This window comes from Globicephala melas, chromosome 5 (genome assembly GCF_963455315.2).
Source record: "Globicephala melas chromosome 5, mGloMel1.2, whole genome shotgun sequence".
Classification (NCBI taxonomy): domain Eukaryota; kingdom Metazoa; phylum Chordata; class Mammalia; order Artiodactyla; family Delphinidae; genus Globicephala; species Globicephala melas.
Genome location: NC_083318.1, coordinates 24255901 through 24270834, shown reverse-complemented (window position 1 = coordinate 24270834; position 14934 = coordinate 24255901).

Below are 14934 nucleotides of genomic sequence, written 5' to 3'. Positions count from 1 at the left end.
GTTTTCTTAGTCTGTGAGTCTGTTTCTGTTTTGTAGATAAGTTCATTTGTACTGTTTTTTTTAGATCCCACATATAAGTGATATCATATGATATTTGTCTTTCTCTAGAAGTCTGACTTACTTCACTTAGTATGATAATCTCTAGGTCCATCCATGCTGCTGCAAATGGCATTATCTTATTCTTTTTTGATGACTGAGTAATATTCAATTTATATATGTACCACATCTTCTTTATCCATTCCTCTGTTGATGGAAGTTTAGGTTGCTTCCATGTCTTGGCTATCGTAAATAGTGCTGTAATGAGCACTGGGGTGCATGTATCCTTTCAGATTATGGTTTTCTCGGGATATATGCCCAGGAGTGGGATTGCTGAGTCATATGGAACTTCCATACTGTTCTCCATAGTGGTTGTACCAATTTACATTCTCACCAACAGGGTAGGAGGATTCCCCTTTCTTCCACACCATCTCCAGCATTATTGTTTGTAGACTTTTTGATGATGGCCATTCTGACTGGTGTGAGGTGGTACCTCATTATAGTTTTGATTTGCATTTCTCTAATAATTAGTGATGTTGAGCATCTTTTCATGTGCTCTTTGGCTATCTGTATGTCTTCTTTAGACAAATGTCTATCTATCTAGATCTTCTGCCCATTTTTTGATTGGGTTGTATTTTTTGACCTAGAGCTACATGAGATGTTTGTATATTTTGGAGATTAATCCTTTATAGGTCACTTTGCAAATATTTTCTCCCATTCTGTGTGTTGTTTTTTTGTTTTTGTTTTGTTGATGTTTTCCTTTGCTGTGCAGAGGCTTTTAAGTTTAATTATGTTCCATTTGTTTATTCTCGTTTTTGTTTTCATTATTTTAGGAGGTGGGTCAGAAAAGATATTACTGTGATATATGTCAAAGAGAGCAAACACAATTTAATATTTGACTTTAAATATTTCAGATTGGTTTGTTGATAGGCATGTACCAACAAAAATACACACATAGCTATAGCATGTTTGCAATGTTATAAATAAAGAGATGTCATATTGTGTACAACCCCTATCCTAAAAGCCTTTAGCCTCTATAACACTTACCAAAAAATGCAGCCCAAGATGACTGTAGAGGCACTACAACTACACTGTTGTTCACTTCCATTAAAACATTTCTTACTGGGGCTTCCCTGGTGGCGAGTGGTTGAAAGTCCGCCTGCCGATGCAGGGGACACGGGTTCTTGCCCCGGTCCGGGAAGATCCCACATGCCACAGAGCGGCTGGCCCTGTGAGCCATGGCCGCTGAACCTGTGCGTCCGGAGCCTGTGCTCCGCAACGGGAGAGACCACAACAGTGAGAGGCCCGCATACCGCAAAAAAAAACAAAACAAAAAAACATTTCTCACTGAAGTGAAAATGACCAATTACATATAAAGTGAAAGAAAATAGGCACTTATGTTTAGCCCTGAAAAGTGAAATTAATGTGGCTGAACCAGGTAAACTAACTCTGCTGAAGGAAAAAGTTAAGAAAGAGTGAAGAAAATATGAGATTTTTAAAATATACAATATTTAGCACACTGTATTTTTAAAATATCAGGTAGATTTCATTATTCTCTCTTAGAAGCTGTCCTAAAATATTGTAATAAATTATTCAGTTTTAGACAAAGAAAATGATATTTATTATAGTTTAAGTCATGTTTTACCTTATTTCCTGAGTGGAAGCCTTTAACATTTAACTTTGTTCTATTTAGAATTAATTATCTCCTAAGCCAACATTCTACTGATTATACCCTAAACTTTTAGCAAGCATCACATATGGCAAAGGACAAATATTCTTTTTATTTGTCCTAATTTTTAAACATAATTTGCCACCTATGCTGAAATAAGCACATTTGAGAAACTATAAACTACATCTGGAAAGATACTATTAAATAATGCCACTTATAACAAATGCTACTCTTCAGTTGAGACTTCTCAGCACCCCGAAGGAATCAGTCCCTAGTGGCAACACAGCCTCTTGAGGTTGCTTCCCTGCTCTTTTGTTACTGATCGTGTTGCCTGCCGGTAGTTCCTACTTTGAGAAAATTTATCTTCCTCTTGAATATTTATTCAATCATACCTTGTTGTAGTATGGACCTTAGACCATGAGGAAGCAGTGAATAATGACAAACTCCCCTGGGTCCTGACAGATGGTATTTGGCTTTGCTACCAGCACTGAACCTCAGCATGTGCAAAACAAAGCAACAAAGTGCAGAGGAAATGTCATCTGCATTAAGAGGCTATGCGACCATTTGCAGACAAGAAGTGCGCTAAATCCTGGATTTTAACAGGTATATATTTTCAGCTAAAAACTAAGTTTTCAACAGTAAACGTGAAAAGAAAAGCTAAATATGTGTATTGCTGATTTCAGCTGCTAGACTGACGCATATTAAGGTAGAAGACACATAATTGCAGGCATGATTTTTAATATATAAAATATTACAAATAAGCCATAAATTTATTTTAATATACAATAAATAACCTATTAATATGTTTTTGAAGTATGCATCACAGGCACTATTTTTATCTTATCACACATTCAAAACTCAACAAAACAATGTACTGTTGACATACAGTCAATTGACAGTAAATTGTAAACACTTGAAATTATATTCTAAAATATGACTTACAATAGAGCATACATTTATAAGCAACAGGTGGATAAATGTCTTTATACTGATGTGGTCATTTCAGTTACAAACTTGAATTAACTTTCAAACAAATAACATTGGATCTTTTTCCTTTAATATTCTGTTCTCACTTCAATTACTTCTCAATCATTTTATCCTATGGGAATTATTGCAATAGTATTTTCACTTAATTCCCAGGTCACTGTTTTTCTTTCTCCAGTTCATTCTTCATATTTTCATCAGAATTTTCCTCTCTAACACAGATCTGATTTTGTCATTTACCTTCTTCATTATCCCCTATGCTTCTCAACTCCTTAGAAAATAGACCTCAAATTCCTTAGCAAATAATTTGAGACCTTTCATAATTTGAATCTAATTAATTTTTTCTAGTATCACAGACAATTATTGCCTCAAATATTGTATTTAAACTGCCCTTAGTCCCCTGAAGATACTGTGCTTTTTCACGTCTCTACTATTGCTCATCCCATTATTTAATCCTTCCCACCTTGCTCAGCCTAAAGATGTCTTATTCCTGATTCAACTTTGCATTGAAATGTGACATCCAGCACAAATATTTCCCTGGCATTTAGAATCAAACTCCTGTCTGCTGTACTTTGATTGAAATGCCCTGCATTTTAGTCTCTGCTTTGGTTTGGTTTTTTAATTGTCCCCTCATCCATAGGCATGTAGGTTTACACATAGGAACCCACAAACAAATAAAAACACTAGATTATGATATTCTTTAGCAAAGAAACTTAGTTTTACTTTTCTTATTCTGTCCCCAGAACCAAGCATAGTTCTCAGCCATGTCTCTTGAGGTGCATATATTTGAATCACTTGAATAGAGAACAGAGGATGGAGGGACACAGGAGTCATAGAAAAGCAGAAGCAACTTTGTGCTAATTTTTTACCATTCACTTCTATTATTCTTTTAATAAAAATAATATGAAATTTTAAAAATAGAACTAATTATAAGTTAAGAATTTTGATTCAACTATGTAAATATTTTTGATCTTTGATTTAATAAAACTACATAGTCTCAGATATAAAATGAATGTTTTCTAAATTCAGAAATATAAACTTTACTTTCTGGTATGGAAAAAAAGTTATTTATTTCTGCATCTTTATTTGTCTATGACATCTTTGAAAAAATATCTCCATAATACTTTGGAAAATAGTATCTATACTATGTAGCCAACCAAATAGCATCATTTTATTTGAATAATAGACCCATGAAAATTCATATACATCTCATTCCAGAGAGGAAAGGTTACATTATAATCTTATTAAAGATTTTCATTAAGCCAGATATTTTAAAATTAAAAGAAGAGCTGGAAGCAAGGCATGGCCTTTTATATTTAAATGCCATCACAGACATATTACACTTTTAGTCTTGAAGTGCTTCATTGGGCTACTATATCTTTTCTTCTTTTTTCAATTGGTATTCAAAATATTTTATCTTTGCAATAAAATCATGAATATTGCATCATAAACCCTTTTAGCCGTATATCGTATTTGAATAGTCTTAAGGAAGCATCTGTTGCATTTATCAATTAGCATACCTGCTTATTAAAAAACTGAAAAAAATTAACTGCCTGATATAGAAGCATAATATTTACAATGGGCTCAGTCCTATGCTTAGTATTCAGAGCTTCTAGTTCAAGTCTGGATTCCAACTACCATTATTATTTTGTTTCTTCTCAGGCTTTCTTTATGCTTCAGAATATAACAAACAGATTTCAGAATCTGTGGTCATATTTTAGCAGAATAAATATTTTAGACTCTTTCTAAAACCCTTATTTAAGCTCTCTCTTAAGGAATTTAGGTTCACATTTATACTATAATTTTTTTCAGTGTAAATAGAGAAATCGAACAAACCTAATAGTATCTAACAGTCTCTGTAAAATTTCCCATTTCTAGCCAATAACTAAAATTCATCTTGTTATAATAAAACTGATAGATAAATCATAAAAATGCTTAAATTGTACAGAATCATTAGGAAAAACCATCTCCTTTTATAAATGAAGAAACTGAGTTACAGGCAACATAAATGACTCTCCCAGAATCCTATATCTATAATCAAACTTTTAACCTTTTGCCTGTATCTCCCATAGTTGGACTCACATGGCAAACACCAACCCAGGATATTCCAAGAATCTATCTTTTCTTATTGTCCATAGGGACACTTATAAATTTCTGTAGATAATCTTACAACTGTGTCAACTGATTACACTCTAAAGCCATGACTGCACAACTCCAAGGGATACATTATAATTTTCCTGCAACAGTTCTTTAGTAGCTCCCTTCCCCATACAGTATAAGGATAACACAGTCTCCTCTTCTGAACAATCGTCCTACCCCTTCCTCATCTTATTATCTTGTCTTTATATCTGACTGATGTAAGAGAAATAATTTAAGCATTCACACCATGAAATGGGGTATTGGACTTGGTTGAGCAATCATGTAAGTTCCTTGTGAATCAGGTGAATATTTGAGGTTTGTTTTCAATCCTTGTTAATACAGGGCTCATTGAACTTTCACTAAAGGCTAGATTAACCCTACTACCAAGGTGGTGCCCCTGCTTGAGTCTCTACTGAATATCACAATCCTTCAGTGAGAACTCTCCATTTGTGCTAGATGGAATTTTAGAGCCTGCTAGGTATATATCAGCTGTTTCATATCCCTTGTCATTCTCTTCCTGCCCTCTGTAATTTCACCCTAGGCTTGTGTGACAATAGTCAATATTTTACTCTAGAGGTTTCCTGAGCTCCTTCTCTGCCTAGCTTCTTCCTCTCCAGTGCTCTTTCCCCCCAGATTTCAGCTGACTCAGCATCCTGGAACTATCCCTTGTTCCTTAACTCTACAAAATCACTTGGCTCTGTTTGGTTTCATCTGTGCAGCATGTTTTGGAAAGTCACAGTGATTGTAGGGTTAACCTTATTGTTTTCTGTTAATGTAGGAATCACTGTCCTCCTCTGCCTTTTGTCCTTTTTCTGAAAAGAGACATTTTGTATATTTTGTCTAGCTTTCCATGTGTTTACTCTGGGGTTTTAGTCCCTTACTCATGCCTGGAAGTAGAAGCCCTCACTTGAATTGTAGTTATTGTCAATTCCATAGACATACAGCTGACTGCAGAGTGGGAATATATTAAATAATGTGTTAAAACTTTCTAAACGGAAGTTCAGAAATCACACCAGTATTTTTTAATACTTTGTGTATTCCAAACAATGACACTAACCCAGTATCATTCTGTCTAGATGATATGATAAGTGATGGATTCTCCATTTAAGATAGGCATTTACTTCCTTGAATAAACTCTAACAGCTCCAACAGGCACTGCTCCTCTAACTGGGGCATTATACTTGGTTTCCCCTTGACTACTCTCAATAAGTTTGACTTTTCTCCTAGGTCTTGCTGCCCTAATTTTGTACCTCTATTTAAAATTCATCACTGATTTAATTAACCTCAAATACCACCCATAATCCAGCTGTCAGAGCCAAGAACTGAGTAGCACCTGGGAATACAAAACAAAGCAAAGCAGACAGTGCAGCAGAGCATTAAAAGGAGTGGAATGACGAATGGGGAATACCTCTGGGAATAGAGAATTACTGTAAGAGAACAATGGTTTGGTGTTTTACCTACTCAAAAGCACTTTGCCTGATCAAATTCCACGTGTTCGGATACTCTGGGAAATGCAGGCAGCTCTGTCTGCTGTTCGTATCAAGTTGCTCAGTGTCTTAAAGGTAATTAGGCAAGTTGGATTGCATTGTTTTTCAGCACATATTGTGCAGAAACACAGTGATAATGAGGCAATTTTATGTCAGCTCTAGCCTTTAAACTATGTTCAACTTTTTTTCTGAAAGAATACCCTAAACTTCAAACCATGACTCTATCAGTAATTATTATGGTTTCATGAGACATAGAAGAATGAAAAAAATTGCCCCAGGTTCAAAGAGAAATTTGAAAATAGACATTGAATTTTAATTAACAAGGCCATTAGCATTTTTTAAAAACTGTATGTAATATTTGGAGTTTATAAAGTGCTAATGTAAAACCATATTAATGCAGCATAAGTGTGTGGTTCTTATCTGCCAGAATGAAAAAATGCTGTTTGGCACCGCACAACAAAACTGCTTACCAGCCATCAGCCAATTATGGAAAATAAAAATATTGACTATACAATAGTATTTTAGTGAGGAATTAGTGTTCTAATAGGATAAATTATTTTCTAAAATGCTGTGCTGCTCTTCACATAAAGCATATCCAGACATAATTGACTTCCAGTAGCAACCATATAGCACAATAGTTAAGGGCACTTACTCTGTCATTTACTTGGTGTGTGACTTTCAGCACATTATTTACATGTGTGACTCAGTTTCCTGTTCTGTAAAAAAAAAAAAAAGTAAATTATTTATAATGCTATCTAATGCATAAGGTTGTCCAGAGAAGTTAAATTAGTTAATCTGTATAAAATGCTTAGAAAAGCACCAGGTAAAGAGTAAGTACTGTTGAGTATTTACTATAATTATTATAGTTATTATTATTATCACTGCCATTGTTTTGTTACTATTATTGTCATTCCAATGAAGAATAAACCAATTTTCATTCTGTACATGTTAATTATTAATGGTCAGATTTTATTAATAATTTATTAATTATAAATGGCTAATAGAAACAAGGATATTTTCACAGATGTTACTTTATTAACATCTTCCAGATTCCCTGTGAAGTAGTTACAGACTTGAATACAAATAGAAATGTACTAAGTATTTACATACTTTAAAAATGTTTGCTTACTCTAATTCTCCTAATAACCCATGATGTGTGAAATATATTAATTTTTATTATCAAATGAGGACTCTGAGTTTAATAAAATTAAGGAAGCTGATAGAAAGCATAAATAATCATGACTGCACATCTGACTATTGCCTTCACTTAGAGGACAGTAAATTCTCAGGAATATGCAGAGATCCTGGTCTTCAAAAGGTAATGACACTATGACACCAGGTTGCCCTTTCTCTGCAATGGAAAAGGAGAAAGTGCTGAGAAACAAAACAGTGAAAAATGGAAATATAAAAAAAAAATCTATAATTCAATGTATTTTTCTTAGTGCCAGATGTATTTCAGAAGCTTTTTTTTCGGATTTCAAAAAGGTAAAATTTACATAAAATATATATACTCTCAGAAGGGAATGGGAAGAAAAAGTGTAAAATAATGATTATATATAGGTTCACTAGAATTCAATTCAGATTGTATAGCCAAAGTTTGTCACTTCCAAAAAAACTGTTTACTTGCAGAGCTTTTTAGATTCTAAAATAATAGACAATAATAATTTACTTGATTTTACTCACCGTATCCATTGAGTTGATTTTCTAATTAGGAGTGTTTGTTCTTTGCCTTAGTCATTCACTTTCAGAAAAATTCTTATAACTATATACTTCACCTATGATATAGAATGAATTTCATGGCCTTTATATATTCAGTCTCCTTAAAAATATAAAAACCAACTTTTTTGTCCTCATTATCCCTAGATCTCACTAACTGATTTACAAAGCCAGATTAGGATGTTAAAATACCGTAAAGAGGGCTTCCCTGGTGGCACAGTGATTGAGAGTCTGCCTGCCGATGCAGAGGACATGGGTTCGTGCCCCGGTCCGGGAGGATCCCACATGCCGCGGAGTGGCTGGGCCTGTGAGCCATGGCTGCTGAGCCTGCGCGTCCGGAGCCTGCGCTCCGCAACGGGAGAGGCCACAACGGTGAGAGGCCCACGTACCGAAAAAAAAAAAAAAAAACCATAAAGAATGAAAATGACAGGCACTGACATCTATTAATCACCTATCATATTCTTATCTACGTATTTATTTATGTTTTTTCCTTGAATGATGACATTCCATATAGAAGTTCTAAAACTTAAGTTCCCTTTGTTCTCCATTTGGATATAGGCACTCTGGGGAATTTGCAAACATCCTGAAAGAGCATGACAAACGTGAAGTTTTACAAAGCAAGGTTTTCTTAGCTCAAATCAGATCCTCAAAATGACCCATAAACCAAATTATAAATTTAAAATTTCAAAAAGAAATTTCAAATTTCACAAATTAAATTTTCTGATAAGGATTTTTATTCCAGAGTACATTATTAGTGCACTCCGCAGAGTATTTATAAGATTAAAATTATGGGAAGCAGGATATACTCTGTGCATCTGATCCCCATTCCCTTCTGGTGGCTTGTCCTGGATGCTTGCAATCTGTATCAGTACACTTGGAGAGGAACAGGGAACAAAGTATAATCCATGCATGCAGCACAATGAACTCCTACTCATTTTACCTGAAGTTGAAGTTAGGTCCAATTGTGGTCATTGTTCATTTGGTAAAAATTACTTGGTCCTACATTTTACAAAAATCACGCTAGGACTAAAGAAGTCTTTTTCTGCCAATTTGCTCTTTTTTTATGGTAGAGAAAGTAAATAGGGTTTCCCAGGTTAACATTCCTTATATGTTCCCAGATGTCATGTATATGAAAATAGAGTATAAACATTCCTCCTCTGAGGGTTTTATTTTGGCAGCTTTGTTTCAAGTATTCTTATTGAATACTTGCCCTTACACAGGGTTCTTATTTAAATATGATCTAAGTAAATACTAGTGTCTTAACTTTGTCAATTCTCAGTGCATTCAACATTCTCCTGAGAGCAGCCAGGCACAAAGTGAGTTTTGAAGACAGGAGCTTTGGTCTCTGGTCAAGACCATTGAAAATGCAACATAAAATACGAATGAGCTCCCAAGATTCTGTGTAAAGGAGTGATTTTCATTCGCAGGAGAAAATACTGAATTTATATGCATTAAGTAAAACAGAACAATTAAGTAAAATGCTGGTTAGGAAGCACCAGATAAGCACTGGCATATATGATACATTGAAGATCAGTAATGGAAACATTTAATATCATTAGTATAAATTTCAAATTCCTCCCATACTCAAAAGATTTTTCAGTGTTCAGGGACCATGCCCTCCTCTATGCTCATATAGAGAGAAATTCATCCCTGGATACTCAGTAAATAACAATGAAAAATGTCTCTGTTGGGAGGATATGAAAACTATTTCTTTCTTATTTTTCTGCCTATAATTCTAGCTTTAAGCTAGAATTTTAAAGCAACAGCATACTATTACTAAAAACACTGTGATAAGAAGCTCACACAAAATTATTTCTTAAATCTTTTTCAAAAATATACTCTAGGGCTTCCCTAGTGGCGCACTGGTTGAGAGTCTGCCTGCCGATGCAGGGGACACAGGTTCGTGCCCCGGTCCGGGAAGATCCCACATGCCGCGGAGCGGCTGGGCCCGTGAGCCATGGCCGCTGAGCCTGCGCGTCCGGAGCCTGTGCTCCGCAACGGGAGAGGCCACAATAGGGAGCGGCCCGCGTACCGCAAAAAAAAAAAAAAAATTAAAAAAAAAATACTCTAAATACTTCAAGAAAACCGTGTTGTCTTAATGTTTCCTTCTTTTCTGTTTGTAGTCTGGAGGCACTGTGAAGAATGAATGCCTGAAAATAAATATGTTAAAATATAAAAAAGAGCTGTTTCTAGCTACCATTTGAATAATCATGGTCATTAAGTGTAGGTATAAAATATGAAGTAATAAAATCTTATTTTAATAGTGTCTATACAATTTAAATAGAGTTTTAAAAATATCTGAATAGCTGGCTCTAATTAAGCCATATATAGAAATATTTGCAAGAATTATAGAGACAGAACCTAACATATACATGAAGCTTCCTAAAGTTTGCCCAGATCTATGGATAAGAGCTTAGAAGCATGAGAAAAGCACAGAAGTGCTTTGTGATTTTCATCACATGAAAATCATGCACTGTAAGCATGACTTATTGTTGATGTTGATCTTGATCATCTGACTAAAGTAGTGCTTTACAGGTTTCTCCTGTAAACACTCTTTTCAAGGAGCTCCTTCTGCACAGACCAAAGTTAAAGAGTGAGGAGTCTTGTTTCACTACCTTAAGAGTGGACTATCTACTTGCTATTTGGAATTATTCTGTATGAGAAATTTGTATCATTTCTCCTATTTATTTATATTTCATGTATTTATTTATATTAGTATGGACTCATAAATATTTATTTTATACTTTGGATTATAATGCAATACTACATACCGTGGGATTTTTTTGTGATTGTTTATTTGTTTGTTTGTTTTTTGATCAAATTGTTCCAGGTTTGGCCATTGGGAGCTGTTTCAATTGGCTCCCATATCCCTTTGACAGACATTCCATTGTGGGGTGGGCTGTTTGTTTGTTGTTGTTGTTGTTTTCCTAACAACAATTTATTAGAATACACCAGATTGTTAGTTTGCTGTTGGAAAAAAATTGAACCATACGGCACTGTTTGTTTTGCAGGGTTTTAAAATATAATGATGTCATATATATCACTTGCTGGGTAAAATGAAGTCATCTTCTCCTTATAGAATGCCTCTCTGGGAACTGTATCATTTAGAAAGAACTTCAGAAACTCATTAACCTTTGAGTTCAAAGTTAGGAAATGACCTGAGCTTCAAGCAATATCTTATGTGGACAATGGAAAATTGGGAACTTATTTGGGCTACCATTTTCAGTGGTGTTCTCTACATTTTCTCCTTTGTCTTTTTTTTTTTTTTACATCTTTATTGGACTATAATTGCTTTACAATGGTGTGTTAGTTTCTGCTTTATAACAAAGTGAATCAGTTATACATATGTCCCCATATCTCTTCCCTCTTGAGTCTCCCTCCCTCCCACCGTCCCTATCCCACCCCTCTATGTGGTCACAAAGCACCGAGTTGATCTCCCTGTGCTATGCGGCTGCTTCCCACTAGCTATCTGTTTTACGTTTGGTAGTGTATATATGTTGTTTGTTGTTTTTATTTTTGAACACTTCCTTGTTTTCTGGTACCACAAGATGCTCCAAGTTCATTCTGAGTATTTCCTGCCCTTGTAATTGTGTATATATTAATCTCTTCAAAATAGTTTATGCCTTTCCATAAAACTAACTTAAAACCTATACTGCAGTATAAAATCTATATATACAAAACTAAGTAATTGCTGTTTGGCTTCTTGTGTCATTAAATTAACAACTATATCAAATGAAAGATTTTTATTTGTGATATCCCACTTTTTTTTTTTTTGCGGTACGCTGGCCTCTCACTGTTGTGCTCTCTCCCATTGCGGAGCACAGGCTTAGTGGCCATGGCTCACGGGCCCAGCCGCTCCGTGGCATGTGGGATCCTCCCAGACTGGGGCATGAACCCGTGTCCCCTGCATTGGCAGGCAGACTCTCAACCACTGCGCCACCAGGGAAGCCCTATCCCACTTGTTTTTAACAGAGTAACACGGTGTTACCAAATCTGTAATATTTTTTTAAAGAAAAGTCATAAAAATATTTATGAAAATGCCAATAAGCTGAGTTTTAGCAGATAATGTATACAGTCATATCATCATCTGATATTTGAAACTAATTTTAAGATAATATGCAATTACCTTTTATTGCTGCATTGTGCAGTTTGGCCCTATATATTTCCTCTTTCCTTAGCTTAAAACAAAGTCAGATGATACAGCAAATTTCAAAGGCACTGAGTATTCATTAGATACTCAGTCATATCAGTTTTTTTAAAAATACTTAAGTACTACTGTTCCATCTAAGTATCACTACTGTAAGCATTAAGCAAATCTAATGACATCCACACACATATATGCATATATATACATGTGTATATAATATAATGCATTGACAAAATTAAAACTTTCAAAGGCCACTCGTCATGTCAATGATGGGTATGTTTGATAAACTTGTGTGAGTGGGGAAAGGAGTCTGAAAGAAGGCATAAGGAAACTTTGGTGCCCTCTGGCTCTCTGACATGACAGGGAGACCTCATTAACAATGAATGACCATCATAGGGAACAGCGGCTCTAGGAATAATGTCACATCTATTAGCTAAACCCGGTCTCACCCATTTACCCTGGTGGAAAGCGTTATAACCTGACAATAATAAAGTCCTTTGTAAAGTTAAAGAACTGTTCTACTAACCTCTTTGGGCCTAAACACTTTGGCTCTAATATTTCTACAGAAGAGTATCCAGTGAAGGCTGAGGAGTACATTGCCCACCTTCAGAAGAAAAGTGAGTCTCAGCAGACAAAATTAATTAAGTGCAATTACTAAAATATTTATTGGTTGCTTAATATATTCCAGACCTGGTAGCAAGCAGTGAGGATATAATGATATTGATAAAAAATATCCCCAGTGGTGGTTTATAGTTAAATGGCATCTACAGCTTGAGAATCAGCCCCAGTGCAATGTCCAAAAACTGCCTAGAAGAGCAGAGAGTTAAATGATGTTGGAAATACAAATACAGTGTGCATTGGTCTCTGTAAGAGGTACAGCGGCAATGCAGAAGTGAGTGGCTCTTGTGCAAGTAACATACATCCTGATTCCAGCAGTCTTGACTAGTTCTTCAGAAGAACAAAGTGTATGTGCTCACCAATGTCACCTGGTGAGTCCCCAGCAGCACTGTGGAATGGAGGCCCAGTGCTGAGGGCAGTGGGATAGCCAGAGTTCCCAGTCCTCCAGGGGAATCAGTGGTCTGGGTGAAAGGGTAGAGGTGGAAATGACACAAACCCTTGCTCAAGGGCAATATCACGTGGATTGGTAGCAAAGTGGGAATGGCAATGGAAAGAACTGCTCCGACTTCTTTGTGAGTACATGTAATACAAGCTACTAGAGAAAGGAGGGAAACAAAAAAGTTGGCTACTCCTCAAGTCACACTGGTGCGGAGTTAAACCATTTGTGAAATTTCTGTGAAAATTGTATATCCTTAAGCTGATAGCCCTGGGGAGAAAAATAAAGACAATTAACACACAAAGTTATATCACATGGAAAATTTACACAGAAAATGTATAAAATCTACCAAAATTTAAGTAAACATGGTTTAATGTACAATTGCTTTGAAATAATTGTCAGTATGAAAATACTATTGTAAAGTGGAAATGGAATCACAGACATCCATACACATTTTATATGAAATATCAAGAAAGCTGTCTGAATTAATCCTGGGTTCCCTTGATGGAAACATCTTTTTATTATATTATCTTATTAACTTGCTACAGGATGATACTTATACAACTAAACCTTTCAGTAGTTCCCTCGTCTGAGTCAGTCTTTGGAATTTAATATTATTAATGCCATGCAGTTGATCCCAGTATTTAGTCTTTAGAGAGAAGAAACTGTCCCTGGGTCAAGGAAAGGTGTTAAATAGTAATTCGTTTTGGCAGGGAAATCTGTATCCACATGCCCACGCCTTTTCCACTGGGGCCCTGCTATCACGATGACCCCTATCTCCTTCAGCAGCATTTCAAATGTGCAGCACTGCTGGCTGGCGACATGTATCTTGTGAAGTTCCCATAAATTGCTTTTGCTTCCTGGGGAAATACTACTTGTTCACATCCGTTTTCAAGGTTGTTAAGAAGGAAAATACTTTCTTTTCCAGGGCCTATATGAGGCACTCTGCATTGTGCCTTTCTTTAGCAGATGACATTACTCATTCTTTTTTTTTTAAATAATTGACATGAACTGCCAAGTAATACTTTGTTCTTAATTATGCCCCAAAGAGGGATAATTGGCACAAATTTAAAATTGTTTTACATAAAATGGTAACCTCAATATTGACTGAAAACTAACTTAAACTAATTGCTCTAAGTTCAAAGCACTAAAGCAGCAGGGAAGAAACCTTGCCTTTTAAGTTGACGCCATGTATTTGTGCGTATAAAATTGACTTTAAAATACTGGAAAATTTTAAGATCTGTCTTACGATAATCACATTAATTTCATAACTTAAGGTTTTCTTTTACTACCAATTTTGTTTGTAAGCTAAAGATTTAACCATATCTGCATAATTATTAGAAAATCTTAAAATCACTAAAATTATTACATTTTCCCCATTTTATATTTTTAAAATTAATTTTTATTGGAGTATAGTTGATTTACAATGTTTTATTAGTTTCTGCTGTACAGCAAAGTGTATCAGTTATACATATACATATATCTACTCTTTTTTAGATTCTTCTCCTATATAGGTCATCACAGAGTACTGAGTAGAGTTCCCTATGATATACAGTAGGTTCTTATTAGTTGTCTATTTTATATACAGTAGTATGTATATGTCAATCCCAATATCCTAATTTATCCCTGCCCTACCCCTTTACCCCTTGGTAACCGTAAGTTTGTTTTCTACATCTGAGACTCTATTTCTGTTTTGTTAAAT